This window comes from Balaenoptera borealis, assembly GCF_965194805.1.
Source record: "Balaenoptera borealis genome assembly, chromosome: 1".
NCBI lineage: Eukaryota > Metazoa > Chordata > Mammalia > Artiodactyla > Balaenopteridae > Balaenoptera > Balaenoptera borealis.
The window spans coordinates 147,368,103-147,387,015 of NC_138860.1; the positions used below are offsets into that span (position 1 = coordinate 147,368,103).

General features: G+C 37.2%; 1 long non-coding RNA gene across 1 annotated transcript in view; it reads right to left on the reverse strand.

The window, feature by feature from the left end:
* Positions 1 to 18,646, reverse strand: part of LOC309613431 — an 88,059-nt gene extending 69,413 nt beyond the window's left edge. Inside the window, exon 1 of the long non-coding RNA XR_014235722.1 lies at positions 13,603 to 18,646. This is a non-coding gene — a long non-coding RNA (uncharacterized lncRNA). The remainder of the gene's footprint in view (positions 1 to 13,602) is intronic.
* Positions 18,647 to 18,913: the final 267 nt, after the last annotated feature.

Consider the following 18,913-nt stretch of genomic DNA (forward strand, 5'->3'; position numbering starts at 1 on the left):
TCCAATTTGAAGGATTTTTAGCAGTCCTTTTTGACCATGTCTAGTGATAACAAACTCTCTCAACTTTGTCTTAATCTAGAATGACTTAATTTCTCCCTCATTTTTGAAAGACAGTATTGCCAGATAAAGACCTCTCAGTTAACTCTTTTTTCCCCAACACTTTAAATATATCATCCCACTTCCTTCAGCTTACAGCGTTTCTGCTGAAATATCATCTGATAATCTTATTGAAGATAATTTGTACATTACAAATCACTTTTCTTTTGTTGCTTTCATGAATCACTCTTTGTCTTTCTACAGTTTGATTATAATGTTGCATGTGGGTTTGAGTCTCTGGATTTATCATACTTTTTATTCCTTAAGTTTCTTGTATTTATATATCCATGTCATTCCTCAAATTTGGAAAGTTTTGGCCATTATTTCTTCAAGTACACTCTCTGCCACCTTCTCTCTCTCCTTCTTCTTCCTGGACTCCCATTATGCATATTTTGGCCTACTTGATGGTTTCCCATAAGTCCCTTAGGCTCTGTTCACTTTTCTCAATTTACTATTCTTTTTGTTCATGAGACTTGATAATTTCAAATGACCAGTCTTAAGTTTGCTGCCTCTTCTGCCTGGTTGATTCTGCTGTCAAACCCCTCTAGTGAGTTTTTCAATTCAGTTACTGTGTTTTTCCACTCCAGATTTTTTAAAATTTCTATCTATCTCTTTGTTGATATTCTCATTTTGTTCATACATTGTTTCCTCATTTCTTTTAGTTATCTGTCCATGTTTTGCTTTAGCTCTTTGGGCACATTCAAGACAGTCATTTTAAAGTCTTTGTCAAGATATTCCACAGTCTCTACTTCTTTAACATTGCTTTCTGGAGATTTATTATGTTCATTTGAGTTGTCCAAGTTTCTTATTTCTTTGTATGCCTTGTGATCTTTTGTTGAAAATTGGGCATTTGACAGGGAGGGATCAAGATGGTGACATAGGAGGTTTCTGAAATTCCTTCTTCCTACAGATGCACCAAATTTACAGCTATACATGGAGCAAGTCTCAGAGAAATCCAAAAACTAGCTGAGTGACTCCTACACATCAGGCAACTGAGACAATACCCACATTGAAACAGGTAGGAAAGGCTGAAACACAGTCTCACAATAAACCCTTGGCACAGTGCAATACAATCAGGAGGGGACCTCCAAGTTCCAGATTCTCCCTGAGGACCAAAGAGTTCATATATTTATATAGCTTGTACAAAGCTGAGATAATCTATGATCCCCTCCATTATAGCATCATTATCAGAAGACATCAGATTAACATACAAAAATAATTTAAAAAGTAATTTAAATCTTCACTGAAGTCTCCTGAACAATGCCAAGTAAGAATCCCATTCACAGCACACAAAAAATCATCATAAATAAAATTTGTTCTCCAGTTGGCTCATCTACACAATTTTCCACAACCCAACACACACACACACAATCACACACAAAGACACAATCAGCAGCTGTGTCCCAATCTTCCATCATTATCTCAAACTTTTCCAAAATCATCTTCTAAAACCCTACCTGTGACATCTTTCCTCTGTTGTCCCCTGCCCCCACCCCTGCCTTCTCACCTACATCTGAATCACCTTCCAGACCTTTTACTTCTCTCTGGGTGCAGGTCCATCAATCTGTAATATGAAACTAAGCCATGGTCTTCCTATTTCCCACAGCATTTCAAGATGAAACAAGAGACCACATGTGAAAAGGTCTTATAAATTGGAAAATACTACAAAAGGAACTTAGTATATATTAAATTTCATAGTTTTATAATGTATAAAGTTATCCATTCCAAGATTTTTTTAAAAAACATACAAGAAAGCAAAATAATATCCAAAACTTAAAAGAAATGTTTTAGGAAAATATTGTCTAGAAACATGTGAAGAAACCTCTGATACTGCCAGGCTCCTGACCAAGGGCCATATATTGATTTCTTCAAGCCTGGGAGATCTACCCTAGTACCTCTGGGTAGTGTAATCTAGGGAAGAAGTGTATATTTCCAAAACCCCTCAGGCATTTTAATCTGAGTTTTGGCTCACAGACCAAGGGAAATGTTGTCTTTTCTCTGGTCTCATTGAGTGACTGAAACACTGAAATTAAGCAAATCTGCCTCAAAGGGAACCTAGTGTTCCCTTACAGTAGAAATGGCATCTATATTTTTCTAAACATATCCTAACTCATCTAAACCTTGTAGAGTTTGGAGGTAATTGTAATGATCCCTATTTTACTCAAGAAGAACCCAAAGCTCCAAGAGCTGAAATAATTTTCTCAAGGACTTGTAAATCCTAGAATAGGAATTTGAACTCAAGTCTACCTGGTTCTAAAGAACATGGTCTTAACTTCTATCGCCTACCTAGGAGGAAGAATGATTGGTCCCCCTTTCACTGCTGTCCTTTGTCCCTCTGACCTAGGAAGTCTCATTATTCTGAGGAAGGCATTGTAGCACAATGGAAAGAGCCCTGGGTCTGAGCTTTGTAAATGACTACAAGTATCTCTAAGATTATAGGCCCATCATGTAGACTCTTGGATCCTCAGCTTCCTCACCTATAAAAGGGATATAGGTTGGATGTATTAAACTATATACCACATATGGTAAGCCTATGGGTATAACATAAGTTTGTGGTATTAAATTATTGAACAGGTTTAGATAAAACGTTTTTAACATATGAAAATAATTATACTACTTTATTTAGGAATGAAAATAACCTCATTTTTTGCTTGTTAGGTAAATAATAAAAGCTTATATCTTTAAAATGCATGGGATATTTACCTGTTTAGGAAAATACATAGATATCATGGACTTCCTCGTTCTGAATCCCAGAGTTTGGGTCCAGTTCCAACACTCATTAGTTGTTGATTCTGGCAAGTTACATAACTGCTAAACAAGCTGAAAGATGGGGAGCTCAATGAGACCTAATGCATTAAATCTCCCAGTCCAAACTATGTATATGGCACAATAGTAGGTGCTTACTACAAGTGAACTGAATTGGGTGGCTTATTCCAACACCTGAATCTAAGAATACAAAAGGATGGCTATGTATTGTTAGGTATTAATTACATGTCCAACTATTATATCACATCTGTTTACTTTTCTTCATTACTTCTGACAGTGTTGTAGTCCAAACCACTAAGAGTCCATTTTAAGAGTCTCCTACCAGCCTCTTTGTTCCACTCTTGCCCTCTTCCAAACAAGATATGGCAAGCAGTCTCCAGAATGACCCCTAATGACCCTTGTGTCCTCATACTGATGCTCTTGTATAGTCTCTATCCACATTAAATCAGGGCTGGTTTTTGTCACCAATATCCTATGATGGAAGGGACAATGTTTGACTTCCACCCTAGGTGATAAGGGCACTGCAGCATATACCTTGGTGTCTTGAATCTCTTACACTTTGGCACAAAGCATTTGCCATGCTGTAAGGTTACCCAAGCAGAATGATGCACACACTTGTAAAGGAACCAAGTCCTCCCACTGACAGCTAGCACCAATTTGCCAGCCATGAGTTGAGTGTGTTGGGTAACCAGTCATCCCAGTTGCCTGATACTCTCCTGGATTTAGCACAAGAAGTTCTACATCCTTGGAAACCCCTCCATCTCATGCAAAGCTGAATGGTTGCCCACTCTCTGAGTGAGTCACCTTGGAAGTGGATCCTGCAGCCTCTGCTGACATCTGGCTAAACTTCCTGACCCAGAACTGCCTAGCCAATCCACTTTGAAACTTCTGACCCTCAAAAACTGTGAGAGATGGTAGTTACTGTGTTTTTACACCACTAAGTATTGGGGTAATTTGTTATGCAGAAATAGGAAACTAATAAGTCTCATTTCTGAAACAAATTGAATAATATCACTTAATTCCATCACCTATCATTGTACATTGAACAAAGGCCAATGGGGTACTGGGATTAAACTCCATCCTATGCTCTGTTTACCAATTTCTGTGGGTGGGGTTTCTTCTGCCCAGAGAAGGAGGCTTTTCTAATTTGCACAGAGGCTATATAGACTAGCTACAACCCTAATGGGAGGGCACTGCCCTTCAAGCCTACCTCTCTCCACCTCCTTTCCTCCTTTCACACAAGTCTCCTAGCACATCTTTGCAAAGGAGAAAAAAAAGTACCTTATTTCAGTTCCCCAAATGAGCTAAATAACCTTAAGCTCTTTCTGCCTCAAAACCTCAGCACATGGTATTTCTTCTGCATAGAACATTTTAATTTTCTCCCCACTTTTCAAACTTCCATCTGCTAATTTCTACTCATTTTTCAGATTTCTGTTTATATAGTTTTCACTAATTCCTTGATTTACATTAAGTTTCCTGCCATGCTCTTCTGTGGTCACTGCTCCTCTCCTTCAAGCAGTGTCACAATCAGTGATGCACATTTGTGTTTGGTCAATGCCGGCTCCCCCACCAAAGCAGCAAGTGCACAAGGACAAGCAGGCCTGGCTCTGGCTCCACTTCACATCTGGGTGCAGCACAGGCCTGGGCCCTGAAAGGTCTGCAGTAAATATTCAAAGAAATGAATTCACCAAGTCCTGTGTGGAGATTCATAAGATACTAGAGCTTATAATACTGTTTTTTGGAAATCCCTAACACCACGCTATTTCTATATAAATAAATATTGATTTGTACATATGTGATATCATTATTGTAGAGTTTTTTATAAACTCTGGAATCTCAGTCATTTATATCTTGGATATACCCAGAGGGTTATGTACATCTAAATTTCAAATCAAACAAAATTATGCCCATTTAGGACATGAACTCTGGTTCCTTAATCTGCAAGTGACTGTGAGGAAGAAGAAAATGACAATTAGTAAGAGAATGCATCTAGTGTAGGTGTGATTCTTACTTTAGGTGAAAGATTTCCAAAAATGTGGAATACAAAGGTAATAGTAGTGAAACTGAAAAATTAAGAACTTAGTTGTACAATTTTTTTTCGTGTATTGAAACTTAATTTTCAAAGGAAGCATTTTTGGTTCTTCATAGTTATAAGGTTGCTCCATCATCTTCAAGTCATCCAGCCCTTGGCTTTGATATAGTTTTCTCTGCAACAGAATCTACAAGAGTAGACCAAACTGAAGACAACCAGTTCCTCATTAAACACTGCCTTTCCAACTAATGTAAAATTGATGCTGTTTTTAAGATTGTACTTTTTGTAATTCAGATTTCATTTTCAAATTTGTATGAATACATTTTCTTGTGCACAATGTTTGTTGCTCTTGCTTAATTTATTAGAATGGTATATGTTTAACATTCATATTTCTATCATTTAACTTGACTTTTTACTATACTTATAAATATATGTGCTAGGTGTTAAATATTCCGTTTCATTTGTTTTAAAATTTTATAGTGTGAACATTCTTACAAAATACTGCTAATACCAGCATTTCCTTACATTAAAATAAAATCCTTAAATATACATGATTTGGGGGGATTTTGGGAATTGCAATTACTAAAACACGTAATCCCTTCTAACCAGGAGAGCGTGATTTAGCAAAGATAGAAGATCTTTACGAGAGAACCTCTAGCCTTAAGCAAGTCTTGGAAGGTGTAGGAGTTAAAAATAGATGACATCCCTGGAGGAGGGGACAGCAAGAGTAAAAGCAGGAAGGCAAAAAACAGAAATATGAGTGCTCGCGTGAGAATAGGAGGCAGGCAATGGCAGGATCTACGGATGTGGACGCACACAGAGTGTGGCCAGGTAGCTGCCAAATGACTCATTCTTACAACACTGACCACCGACTTCTTTTGCTAGTTGCTTTTCCTTTAGCTGCTATTGGGAACAATTTTATATTGTGTATGCACATGTATGTATGGGAACCGTACACATATGTGGCTTGTTTGAGTCTCGCTTAAGTAGCTGACACTCAGGCCTCTATTTGCTCATCATTTGCACATTGTACAGCAGCCCAGACATCCGAAAGGTATGCTATAGAAACTGCAAAGACAAATATGGAAAAAAGATATACTTGGCTCATGAGCCAAACTGGATTTCTTAATGGGTATTGAAACCAGGTCCCAATCAAGGGGTCCAGTCTCCAGACCAGGTGATGAGATGCTGTAACATGCTCTGTTGCAGTCCAGATAAACACAAGACGCTGCACTGCATCTTCTTGATACCTGTACGGTGTTCTCTAAACAACCACTCTCCCTCACCCATGCCTGTGTGAGTACATACTGCACACACATTCTAAAAAGAACTCAAACGGGTTGTCAACAAGTTTGTTTTGATCTTGCTGGAGTCCAGTATACCACAGTAAAGAGGAGAGAGGGGAAAAGGAAACTTGAAACAGATTCAACACCAACAATATTCTATGGCTAATGCTGGGCGCTTTCAATATATTGTCTCAAGTCCTACTATTCTAACTCTTGCAAGTGTCAATTTGTAGTGCAATGAACTGAAGTTTGAATCTTAGTCCTGTTACTAATGAACTGTGTGGCCCTAGGGAGTGAGTGGTGGAAACAGAAAGCAGCTTGCTTGGAGGTGAAAATTTAATACATGTAAAGGGTTGATACACTCATGCACTCTTATTGCAGCCCCAGGCTCAGGATAGAATCACATTATATTTATTTAGGTCTATGTCCAATGCTATATAGTTATAATCTTTTAACTCCCCTGCTGCACAAATCCCCCAAAACCTGTTTCTCAGCCTATGTTAAACTTTCAACTTAAAAACAAAATAACCATTTCTTTGCCAACCATCTCCCTCAGCCAAAGGTACAAATACATCTCCCTGCATTTGTCTTTGCATTGAAAGACAAATGCAATCTTTCAGCTAGAACAAAGTCAGTGTTTTGCTCATATGGCAAAAGGGAAAATGGACTGGGATAAGCTAGCAGTTTCCACCACAGTGGTTGATGAGAACTTCAACCTCACCAATCAAATGCTTATGATTTTGTTATAATTGTTTCAGGAATAAAGCGTGGAGCATTAAAAATTATTTCCTGGTAGTGAGTATGTGAATGGTATCAAAGTAAAAATAATTATATATATTGAGAACTTTAGGAATTTGTCTTTGGAATGAATGCATGCATTCCTATATGCTTCAGATTTCTTCTAGAATGACCACAGCATAAACTTCCTCCTGCGTGGCTCTTTCCTTCCAGCACCTCCTCAGAACCCAGGTTGACTGTCCTCTCTTTAGAGGGAGTTAGTGAACCAGTCAAGCAAATTCTGCTCTGCCCAATCATATTGCATGTACAAGAACATACAATTGCAGCAGTAGTCATGCTATAGTGAACTTGGTTTAATATATACTAAGCCCTAACCCCCTTAAGGACAGACATTGTGTGTACACCACACTTTGCCCATTGCCTTGCATAGCAACTGGCACTAAATGAGTGCTCAACAAATATTTGTTGAGTTAAAACATCAGTTTCTAAACTAGGTTTCTTGTATCATTTAGCATGTGTGTGGCACACAGCAGGCACTCAGAATAAATAATGAATGCATGAATGAATGAGGGTGAAAAAATATATATGAACAAGGAAGTAAACAAAACCAACAAACACCCTTTTATGCGGGGATTATCCCAATTTCACAGATAATAATAGCTGCCAGAAAAGTGAAAGATTTCTCCAACAAATTCTCCAAGCTAGTAAGTGGTGAGGTTGAGATTTAAGTTCAAGAATGACTGGCTTTAAATGCCATGCTCTTGACTCAAGATTTTTTTGGCTTAGCTCTTAAGACCCCAAAACATGGGTAACTCCAAATGTGCTTTTCTTTTTTTTTTTTTTTTTTTTGTGAAAGCATATATATTTAAAAGCTTCTTGAATAGCCTGATATTTGCTCAACTTCTAGTATCTGCCTTGGGAAGTTTCCAGCTAGAAAGGGAGTTGAAATTCTTTTGTAGAATGAGGCTATTCAGTAACATAAAGATGCAATTAGCAGAATGTTACAACCTTCCTGAAGTGATCTGGCTGTTACAGGGTTAAAAACTATGAGTTTCACCCTGTGCCCCTAAACAATTGCCCCAGCATGTCATTTCCCCCCACCCCCAGGAATAACTGGTACAACAATTACCAGGGTTCAAGGATATACCCTTACTCTCTCTAGAGCCCAGAGGCAATGGAGTTATTTTCTGTAAGAACACAGATGATTCCTTTATGCTTGTTCTGTGACCCAAGCAGACAGACTGTTCACAATGTCAAATCCATTGGCCCCTCACAGTGACCTCTGAGCACCAAGGTCAGCATATGCTTGCTCCCTGTGAAAGCATATATTACGGCGGGTGCTCCACTCTACAAGGCCTCTCAAGGGTCCTGATTTCAGAGCATGTCTCTGCCATCCTCAGCACTCACGGTCCTTCAGCATCATTAATGATCCCAGCATCACCAAAATATAATGGGCTGCTGGGAAGCTTAGACTGTGAGGCCATCTGGAATGAGTTTGGAGCCAGAACCCACCTGTGATGCATTAGGCCCCAACCCCAGAACTGGCTCGGTGGAGAGGAGCTGCTGGGGCTGCTAACTGAGGAACCTGGGGGAGTGAAATTGGAGAAGGGTGATTTTGGAACACAGGGCTTGCCAGGATCTTCGTGTCTCCTGGGAGTGTGCGGGCAGGCTGTCGGCCGAAAGGGTTTAAATTTTCCACATTGTGAAAGGAGAAAATGACTGTACATAAAGATGGTTCATCTTTTCTCAGACAACCCAGTGATAGAGCAGAATTGCCTTTCAGATTACACCACTGGGGACCAGAGGTTTGGAGGTCAAGCAGCCTAAGTTCTCATCTTAGCTCTGACTCTATTTGCTGGGTGATCTCTTTCTCTTAGTTTAATCATCTGGTTTATAATAGCCACCATCTTAGTCTGCTTGGGCTGCTATAACAAATACCATAGAAGAGTGGCTTTTATTTCTCACTATTCTGGAGGCTGAAAAGTCTAAGAGCAAGGTGCTGGCAGATTTGGTTCCTGGTGAGAAACAGCTTCCTGGCTTGGCTTATAGACAGCTGTCTTCTCACTGTGTCCTCACATGATGGAGGGAAGAGGAGGAGAGGAGGAGAGGGGAAGGGAGAAGGAGGAAGAGGGAGGGAGAGAGACACCTCTTGTCTCTTCTTTTTCTTATGAGGACACTAATCCCATCATGACCTCATCTAATCATAATTATCTCCAGAAGGCCCCACCTCCAAATACCATCAATACATTAGGTGTTAGGGCTTCAATATATGAATTTGGGAGCAGAGGATACAAATATTCCGTCAGTAAGAGCCTCCTTGGGAGAATCTACTATATTCCAGAAATTTTATTTACACTGGTTTTAATCTTCTGGACACCTATAAGGGAGATACTAACTCTGTTATTTTACAATAAAGAACAAAAACCTAACTGAAGCCCAGAGTGGAAGAGTAACTTGTATGAAGTCACAAGAATTTGAAGTCAAGTCTGGCTCCAATGTTCCTATTTTCTTCCACTATGATATGCTAACTTGGTTAAAAAGAATAGGTTAAATTACATAACCACAGATTCTCTTCCTCTGAATATTTTGTGAAAAAAATGTTTCACCGTATTAGAATGGGTTGATTTGTGTTAGCCCCTTAAGAAAAACAAAAACAGATTACCTAAAAGGAAACTCATATTAAGACTCTAGATGATAATAATTAGACGGGCCTATGCTCATCTGGCACCCCTCTGATGGGTGAGGAATTGGAGATGCAGAGAATAGAAGGGGCCTGCATAATTTCCCACTACATGGTACAGCGGATTCAGAATTAAAACCCAGAATTTCTGAACCCATTCCTAGCTCTCTTTTCCCCAGTACTATGCCTGCTTAGTTAAAATGACTTGTCTATCAGCTAAAAATCAGTCCTTAGACTCTGAATTTATGTTCCCAAGAGGGGTAATTATTTTTATTATTGTTTAAATGCAGATATGATCTCTCCAACAGGTCAGAACACATGGAGCTATTTTGTTTTCCAGGTTTAGGGTTTTCACTTAGTAATTTCAAGTTGGGATTTTCCCTTACAAGTCCAAGAACATTAGCCTAGATTCAGTTTCCCACTTTAGATGTCCCAACTCGGACAATAGTCCAAAAGATAAAAAAATAAATAAATAAAAGGATGAGCTCCATGGTCAAATCATAGGCATAAGTACCTGTTGAGTAATTTGGTTTGGAAAAAGTGTCAGAGTACAAATCAGGTCTATCTCTGATCTGTTCATCACTAGCCTATGACCTCCTTGCAGTCCAAAGCAATTACTGCTGCTAACTTACTAGCTGCACCAAAACACACAAATCATTTCACTTTGTTGAACTTCAGTTGCCTTACCTATTATGTGGGAATAATGATATTTACTATGCAGATTTCACAGAAGCTTATGAAGTTCATATCAAATTATGAATATACATGTGCTTTGAAAATTATAAGGAACTGAGCAATTATTTGATTTTTAAGGCTTTAGAATGGAGTCTAAGCATCCACATCTTAACTCTCACTCCTCCCTCTGGCATTTCCTAGTAAAATCCTAGTATAGTCCATACACATAAGAGTCAATAGCCAAGTTTGAAGTGAAGTATCACATGCCTCACAAGTACAAAACTTTCTGGTAATATGGGATTGGATTTTCTACACAAAAAAATCCCATCAACAGAAAATAGACCATTTTCTTTTCCTTTGTTAAAACTTATTATTTTATTTCTTTTTCTTGCCTTATCTCAATGGCTATGACCTCCCGTATAACACTGAATAGAACTGGTGAGAATGGCATCCTTTCTTGGTACTGATCTTATGGCGAAAGCATTTAGTATTTCATCATTAAGTATGATATTAGCTCTAGGTTTTTTATAGATGCTTTTCATCAGATTGAGGAGTTTTCCTTCTATTATTAGTTTGCTGAAACTAATGGTTTTTTTAGGATTTGATTTCCACTGAGAATAAAAGGAAAGGGAAAAGGCAAACTAGAATTTACATAATTGATATTTGGGAAATGATCAGTAGAATTTTAATAAAGCAAATATTCTCTGTAAAACAACTCCATTATTTCATGATAAGGCATCTAAGCCTTTAGATTTCTATAAAAAGCATGACCGTATGTCATACTTTGCCTGAGAAAGTTCCAGTATATTCCTATCATCTCAGCAGCCCATTGAGTTCAGGATTTGTTCTGGATTTTTCATTTTTTAAAAGATGTTATTATTAATAGTTACATAACAATGCCCTGGGATGGATCTGGTAGAAAATCACTTTGTCCTTCAAGTTTCTATCATAGTCTTGTCAAGTATGTGTGAGATAAGTTCTCACTTTAACACATGATGAAATATGAAAGATAATCACAATGACCCATATGATAACTTATTTTTCTCCCTGACACTTTTCAGATGCAAGGTAAATAAAAAGTTCTCTCTGGTACTCACTGAAAAAACAGTATACTCAGATATGATTGGGTAGGGACATCTAACTGTTTTTGGTCTCAGGTAGGAGTGGCAGAAAGAATTCATTCTACTTAGCCTGCCAGCCACTTGTTGTACAAGTCAGTTATGCCATGGTCCTTGCCTTGGCCTTCAAGATGCATAAAGTTTCCAGGCTGCCAATCAGTGGGTCAGCAGGAAATGTATGAAATTATAGATTAAGTGTAAGTGAAATATGTGTGGGGGGAAAAAAAGGCTGACAGTTCCTGAGGTAGAATGCATAGATAGAAGTATAAACACACTTGTTACAATGGTCATTTAATTTATTGTATTTTGCAATAAAGATTTAAGCAGCAATTAAAAAGTGAAAATACATGTTTAATGGAATATTAAGTATTAAAATTTTAGTTATTAAGAAAGTTGATGTTAACATGTAACTTTAACATGTAGGTTTCCATATTACCCACAGTATTAAATTCAAAAATTTACCAGGAGTAGCACTATCCAACTTATCCCCTTTAGGAGGATCACTTTAGTAGCAATACGAATAACTGATCGGGGAGAGGAGGTATTACAGTAAGTGTTTTATCTGGAAACCTATTAAAGAGCCATTGTAATGATTCAGCATAATTCATCTCTTAAGGCAGTGAAGTAACAGACTTAAAAACTATCTGGAAAGTCAAATAGAAGATAGTGACTAATTGGATATGGAATGTCATAGAAAGGGTAGAGTCAAGGATGATAGATTTCTAATTGGCTGGTGTGGGTGGATAGTACTAACCACACAGCTTGATTATATAGAAGGAAGAGAGATATGAGCTCTGGGAAGGGAGAGATATGGTGAATTTTGTTTGCACCAAACTGAGTTTAGGTCTGGTGGACTGACCTCCAGATTGGAAATATCCAGCCGATATTTAGACAGATGGATCTAAAGCTTAAAGGAGTGATCGGGACACTTTGGCTAGAACTGTGTGAGAAGGAGAAACACCTCCTATAATTGTTCTATCAACTGCTAAAGCTTTAAAGCTTTTTGCCAAGAAATCTGGCAAGTATCCTAGAGAAAATTTGGTAGCCGAAAGGACATTCTCTTCAGATGTGCATAAGAAAAGAAAATGTAAATATACCAATAAAAGAAGTTCCATGCTTTGTTCTTACAAAATTTTATTTCATTAGTTAGCTGTCCCTAACTTTGCAAAACCCATGTGTTAGTGCATGTCTGTTCTTCCTCTTAATAAAAGCAATTATAGTTTAATGCATTCGGTTGGAATACTACCAAGAAATTGCAGGCAATGATGTGCAACTGTAACTGAAAATACCCAGCACCCACTTGGCCAAAAACAACCCTGCCAGGGACCACTCATTCACACAAGAGAATTCTGCAGAACCAGGTATGTTCTGCCCACCCATTGTCCCAGTGACCTAGGGAGAGGATGCATCAGGCCTACTGGAAACCTGGACCCTATGTAGGGCGGTAAGAAAGAAAAAAGGAATATGTCATGTGAGATTTAAATGCAGGGATGGAATTTGGAAACTCCAAGCTCTGCTTTGTTCCTGGCCAGACTTAAAAGAGTGGCCAACTCCCTTAGCCCAGGGCTCCTTCCACATCTTCTGCCACTGTGGGAGCAGTCCCTGGCAGGGGCTGGCCTTGGCTGAGCCAACATGTAGATAATGAATTCAAGTAATATGAGGGTAGTTTTAGGTGCTTGATGTATTAGTTAAGGTTCTTTTGGTTGCAAATCAACTAGCACTGGCTTATGTTTAAATGCAGCTGGGGGTTTTGGTTTTTTTTAAGAATACTGGGATATCATATGGAATCCAAGAGAAATTAATAAAGCAGCAGAATGGGGTAAGAACAAGGATTTCTCTAGGGACCAGTAGGAGTTTGTAGACCTCTTCTGGATGCTTGTCAGTGGGTATGAATTGGCTCCAAATTTCTAGGCTTCAGGCCTTGGGTAAAATTCTCAAAGGAGAGAATTTGGCCCATTTTGAACAGCTATGGCCAAATGGTGATAACGAGATATAATATCAGTATGGTTTCCATGGCCCTAGCCTGTGGATCAGGACCCTATTATGCACCAGAGAAAAGTGGCTGGATAGACATTCCAATAAATGTCTACCACACTGGGGTAGTGGCATTAGTTGGAGTGTTCATTATCAAAGTTTATCAGTCCCATTTCACTAGGTTATTCTGTGACAACAGACAACATTGCAGTGGTACAAAACTTATTTTTCACTCACTTTGCTTGCTGGATTCAGATAAGCTGTGGCTCCATTCCAAGTTATAGGTCAGCTGCTTCTTTGCTCCATGTGTGGGATCCAGGCTGAACAAACATGTCCTATCTGGGTCATGTTATTCTTGAAAGGTTGAATCACAGAATGGCTCTTAAAGTTTCTGGGTATATCACTTTCTCTCCCATTTCACTGACTAAATCAAATCACATGGTCAAGCAGGATATCTGTGTTGTAGGGAATTATACTCCTCTCATAGGGAGGCACTGTAAATTCAGGGCAATGTGAGAGATCTATATAATCCTTGGAGGTATAAATGTATAATCTTTTATAAGCAGGGGAGTGAAAAATTGGGTACAATGATATTACCTACTATAATAGATTGAGGGTCTTCAGTATCAAGTCAGTCTAGCTGCTGACACCACTCATAGCTGATACATAAGATGTAACCTTGATCACTAAAATAAACATAAACTGCTTTTCTTGCCCTGTGCCCATATCTCAATCCTAATGTTTCCATCGCTGTGTCTGGTTGTACTCTGTTACTGGCAGGATAAGATACCTGATTGCCTTGTTTATCTCCACCATGTGCATTTAGGCCAGACTGACCCTCTCATATGTAACACATGTGGCAGCTAATAAAAGAAAATATCAAGTTGGTTGATTGTGGTTTTCAAATCATCTGTATTTTTACTGATTTTTCTATTTAGTTGTTATCAATTATTGAGAGAGGAGTATTGAAATCTCCGCAATGGTTACTTTTATATGTCAGTTCGACTAGGTCACGGGGTGCCAAAACATTTGGCTGAACATTATGGGTCTGTCTGTGAGAGTACTTCTGGATGAGACTATCTTTTGAATTGGTAGCTTGAGCAAAGCAGATTGCTCTCCCTAATGTGAGTGGGGCTCATCTAATCTATTGAAGATCTAAATAGAACAAAAAGGCTGAGTCAGAGAAAACTTTGTGTGCCTGGATCCTTCAACTGGGATATCAGTCCTGCCCTTGGATTGCAGCTTACACTGCCAGCTCTCGTGATTCTCAGGACTCCAGACTTGGACTAGAACTACACCGCCAGCTCTCCTGGGTTTCGGAATTGCCAACTTAGATTTTGGGACTTTGCAGCCTCCATAGTCATGTGAGCAATTCCTTAAAATATCTTTATTATAAAAAATATATATATTGTATATAATATATTATAAGAATATATATATAATTATATATGTGTGTGCATACATACACATATCTTATTCTGTTCTCTGGAGGACCCTAACTAATATAATCTCCAACTATAATTGTTAAATTGTCTGTTTTTTCTTTCAATTCAGTCAATTTTAAAATGTATTTTGGGCTTCTATTTGTAGGTACATATACATTTATAACTATTGTAACTTCCTCATAGATTGATGCTTTAATCATTATGAAATCACCCTCCTTGTCTCTAGTAGTATTTTTCTGTCTTAAAGTCTATTTTGTCTGACATTATTAAAGTCACTCCAACTCTCTTACGATTACTGTTTGCATGGTTTGTTTTTTTCTTTTAAAAAGTTTTTTCAACTTATTTGTATCTTTAAATAAAACATTTAAAGATGGATCTTGGTTTCTTTATCCAGTTTGACAGTATATGTCCTTTGGTTGAAATATTTAATCTATTCACATTTAATGCACTTATTGATATGGATAGATTTATGTCTGCCACTTTGCTATTTGTTTTACAAATGTCTTGTGACTTTTTGTTCCTTTTCCTCTCCTTTATTGACTTCTTTTGTGTTATACAAATATTTTTAGTGTACCATTTTAATTTCTCTGATAGCTTAACTATGTTTTTGAGGTATTTTTAGGGGCTGCTCTAGAGATTTCAATATTTATCTGTAACTTATCACAACCTACTTCAAGTTAATGCTAACTGTATTCCCTCAAAAGATAGCACAAAGAAGGTGGAAGGAAATAAAGCTATACGGGTACAAAGTAGCTAATATTGTCACATATATTACAACTATATAGGCTATAAACCCAATAATACTGAATTATAGTTGTTTTATTTTTAAAAAAAAAAAAGTAAAAAATGAAAAAAACAAAGCTGTGTATATTCTGTGGTTTTCATTCTTTCTTGTGGATCAAAGTTGCCACATGGTGTCATTTGCTTTCAACCTAAAGGACTTTCTTTAGTATTTCTTGTAGGGAAATTATGCTGGCAATGAATTCCCTAAGTTTTTGTTTATTTGGGAAATGTATTTATTTCACTCTCATCTTGGAAAAATAAGGAGGTATAGAATTCTTGATTGACTTTTTTAACTTTCAGCGCTTTGAATATGTCACTCCACTGCCTGCTGGACTCCCTTGTTGCCATGAATTGCATTGTTGTTTCCCTGTATTTGATGAGTTGTTTTTCTCTTTCTGCTTTCAAGGTTTCTCTCTTTGCTTTGGTTTTCAGCAATTTGACTATGTTGTGTCTAGGTGTGGTTATGTTTGTGTTTTTCCTATTCTGGGTTTATTGAACTTCTTTGGGATCTTTAAATTAATGGTTTTCATCAAATTTAGGAAGCTTGGACCACTATATCCCCAAATGTTTTCTTCTGTCTCTATTCCTACCCCCCTCCTGAAGTCTCCATTATACACATATTGGAACACCTGACATTGTTCTATAAGTGTCTGACATTATGCTCATTTTTCGTCAATATTTTTCTTCTCTATTATTCCATTTGAACAATTTCTATTCATATTTAATTTCATTGATATTTGTTTTCCCTGCACTCTCAGTGTGTTCTGTTGAACACATCTGGTGAATTTTTTCATATCAATTATTTTACTTTACTAGTTAGAATTTCCATTTGATTATTTTTAAAATATTTTTTTCTTTTCTTAGATTCTCTGTTGATTGATTAATTGTTAAGATATTTTCCTTTAATTCATTTAATATAGCTTACTTTAAATCTTTAAACATATTTATAATGGCTGCTTTGGAGTTTTTATTTGGGAAGTCGAACATCTGGATTCTTTCACCAACTGTCAGTTGTTCTGTGTGGGTTGGAGGATGCATATAAAGTTTCATACAATCCTTACGTGTACCTTGGCTTTCAATTTTGCCAAGGTTCTCTTGGGTCTCCCCTATGCATTTTAGTTTCCCAGACAGCAGGAAAGTGTGGAAAAGCTTATCTCAGGCTTTACATTATTGTGTCCTTTCCACAATCTCTCCATAAGTTTCTGAATGATCTGTCACTCACCCCAAATTGGAATGGCAACCTTGGTCTTGCACAGATGTGGGTTTTCCCCATCTATTTCCAATTAAGTCTGCCATTTTAGCTGGCAAAGCCAAAAGGTTTTCTTCCCATTCCTTTTTGAATTAATTGTTTCTGGCAGTAAAGCTGCTGGTTTCGTAGTCAATCCCAGGCTGACAAAGCTACTGTTCTTCCCACCTATCTGGTAGAGGGCGGGTAGGGAGCAGACCCAAGCAAGAGGACCACAATCAGCTTTCCAAGAATAAATGCTTCTCATCTTTTTGTCTGTCTTTAGTCAATTCCTCGTGCCCTGAAATGGTCATTTTCAACAATTTTGACAACTTTTATACTTGTTTGTTGTAAAAGGAATCACCAGCTTCTACAGCCACCATTATTGAAAGTCCTCTCTGTTTTCCTTCTCTTTGAATGCAAGACAGTAACAACTACCTTATATTTCTGAGTATGAAATTAGATCACTTATGACAGTGATGTAGTATTCCATGATTACTCTGACTTACTACGCTGAGGATGAAAGCATAATACTCAGATTCTACAGGAAAAAATTGAATCTCTTCTTCCCGACAAGTTAACAAATACACTCAAAGATGGTTTCTGTTATTAAAAAAAAAAAAAAAGAGAGAGAAGTTTCCTATGAGGGTTTCCAATACCAAACTTTGTTGAACACTGACTATAAGAATCTTGGTTCAGTACCTGGATGAGTGGATTTATGGCTATGAAAAAGTTTTAAAAGTGAATATAAAGGTAATGATCTTCTGAAGTCTTAGAAAAACTTGATGATAGATAAGTTATAAGAGAATGACAATTTAACAGTGAGAATAATGAGAGACATAGCTACATCTATTTTTATATTCTGCAAAAATTATCTTATTAAAAATTTCAACTGGCTTACTAGCTAAACATTATAGAAATGGAAATGGAACAAAATAGAAAAAAATGCAATTATCAAATGAATTTCCAAATTATGATATTTTTAATGTAAATGTCCATGATGTATGGTTAGGTAAAATTTTAAAATAAAGTATTAGATTTTGAATAACTCAGTAAAATTGGTAGGTAATGAATAAAATATCTCACTGAAAAATGTAAAAGCAATGGATTTGTTCGGCATCAAAAGTTTTCTGTTTTATGGCAAACTTTATTATCAACTCTAATTAAGTTATTATACACATTTTTTAAATGTAAAATGTAACTAAACAAAAATAAAAATGCCTTGTCTTTTCTAACCAGCTTGATCAGTTACAACCATAAGACCAAAGCTATCAACCTAGTGGCAGCTTCTCTGAGTTGCAGGAAGGAGTTCAAATATAGAAACACTGAACACACAGGTTGCTTCTATGAGCTTCACACCTATTTGGGGGTCTACGACATAAGGTAGTTCTATTCCTTCAGAACCTCAATCTCTCAGAGACAAAAAGTAATACAAAATGATTTGTATAAAACTAACCCAAAGGAAATATCATTAGTTGAAAAAAAATTACATTCTAAGACTTAGGATCTGGCCTTCTAGCTACCTTTTTGAGAACAGTTCCTTTCTCTCTTTTGACCTGTCTCTCTATTTTTGGTATTTATCCTCTATTATAATCATTTTTTTGGTTTTTTTTTCCCACTAGACTAGGGACAATTTAAAAGTAGAGATTATTCCATGTATACATGGATTTCTAAAGCCTTCCACAAAACCTGATAAAGAAAAGGTGTTTGATAATTCATACATGCCTAAATAATCAATTTGTTCCTTCTTTTAGAAGCTCTATAAGTATTCTGGCAATATTATGAACTACAATAACACCAAACACATACCAACTCTCACTAAAATTCTTAGAAACTGTGGATTAAAAACAATTAATTTTATTGTTTCATAAGAAATAAAGGAAAAAATCGTATGTCAGAAATGAAGAAAAGTTATTAAAAATCAGCATTGATTATGTAGTTTATGGCATTTAACACCAGGGGCTTGGGTTTAGTTGCTAGAGAAAAAAAGGTAAAGAGTTGGAACAAAGATAGCTGCATAAAACTGAGACTCTCAAAAAGATGCAACATCAGTGAAAGGGTGCTTTAAAAGTATGCCTACCAGAACAGGGAGGTG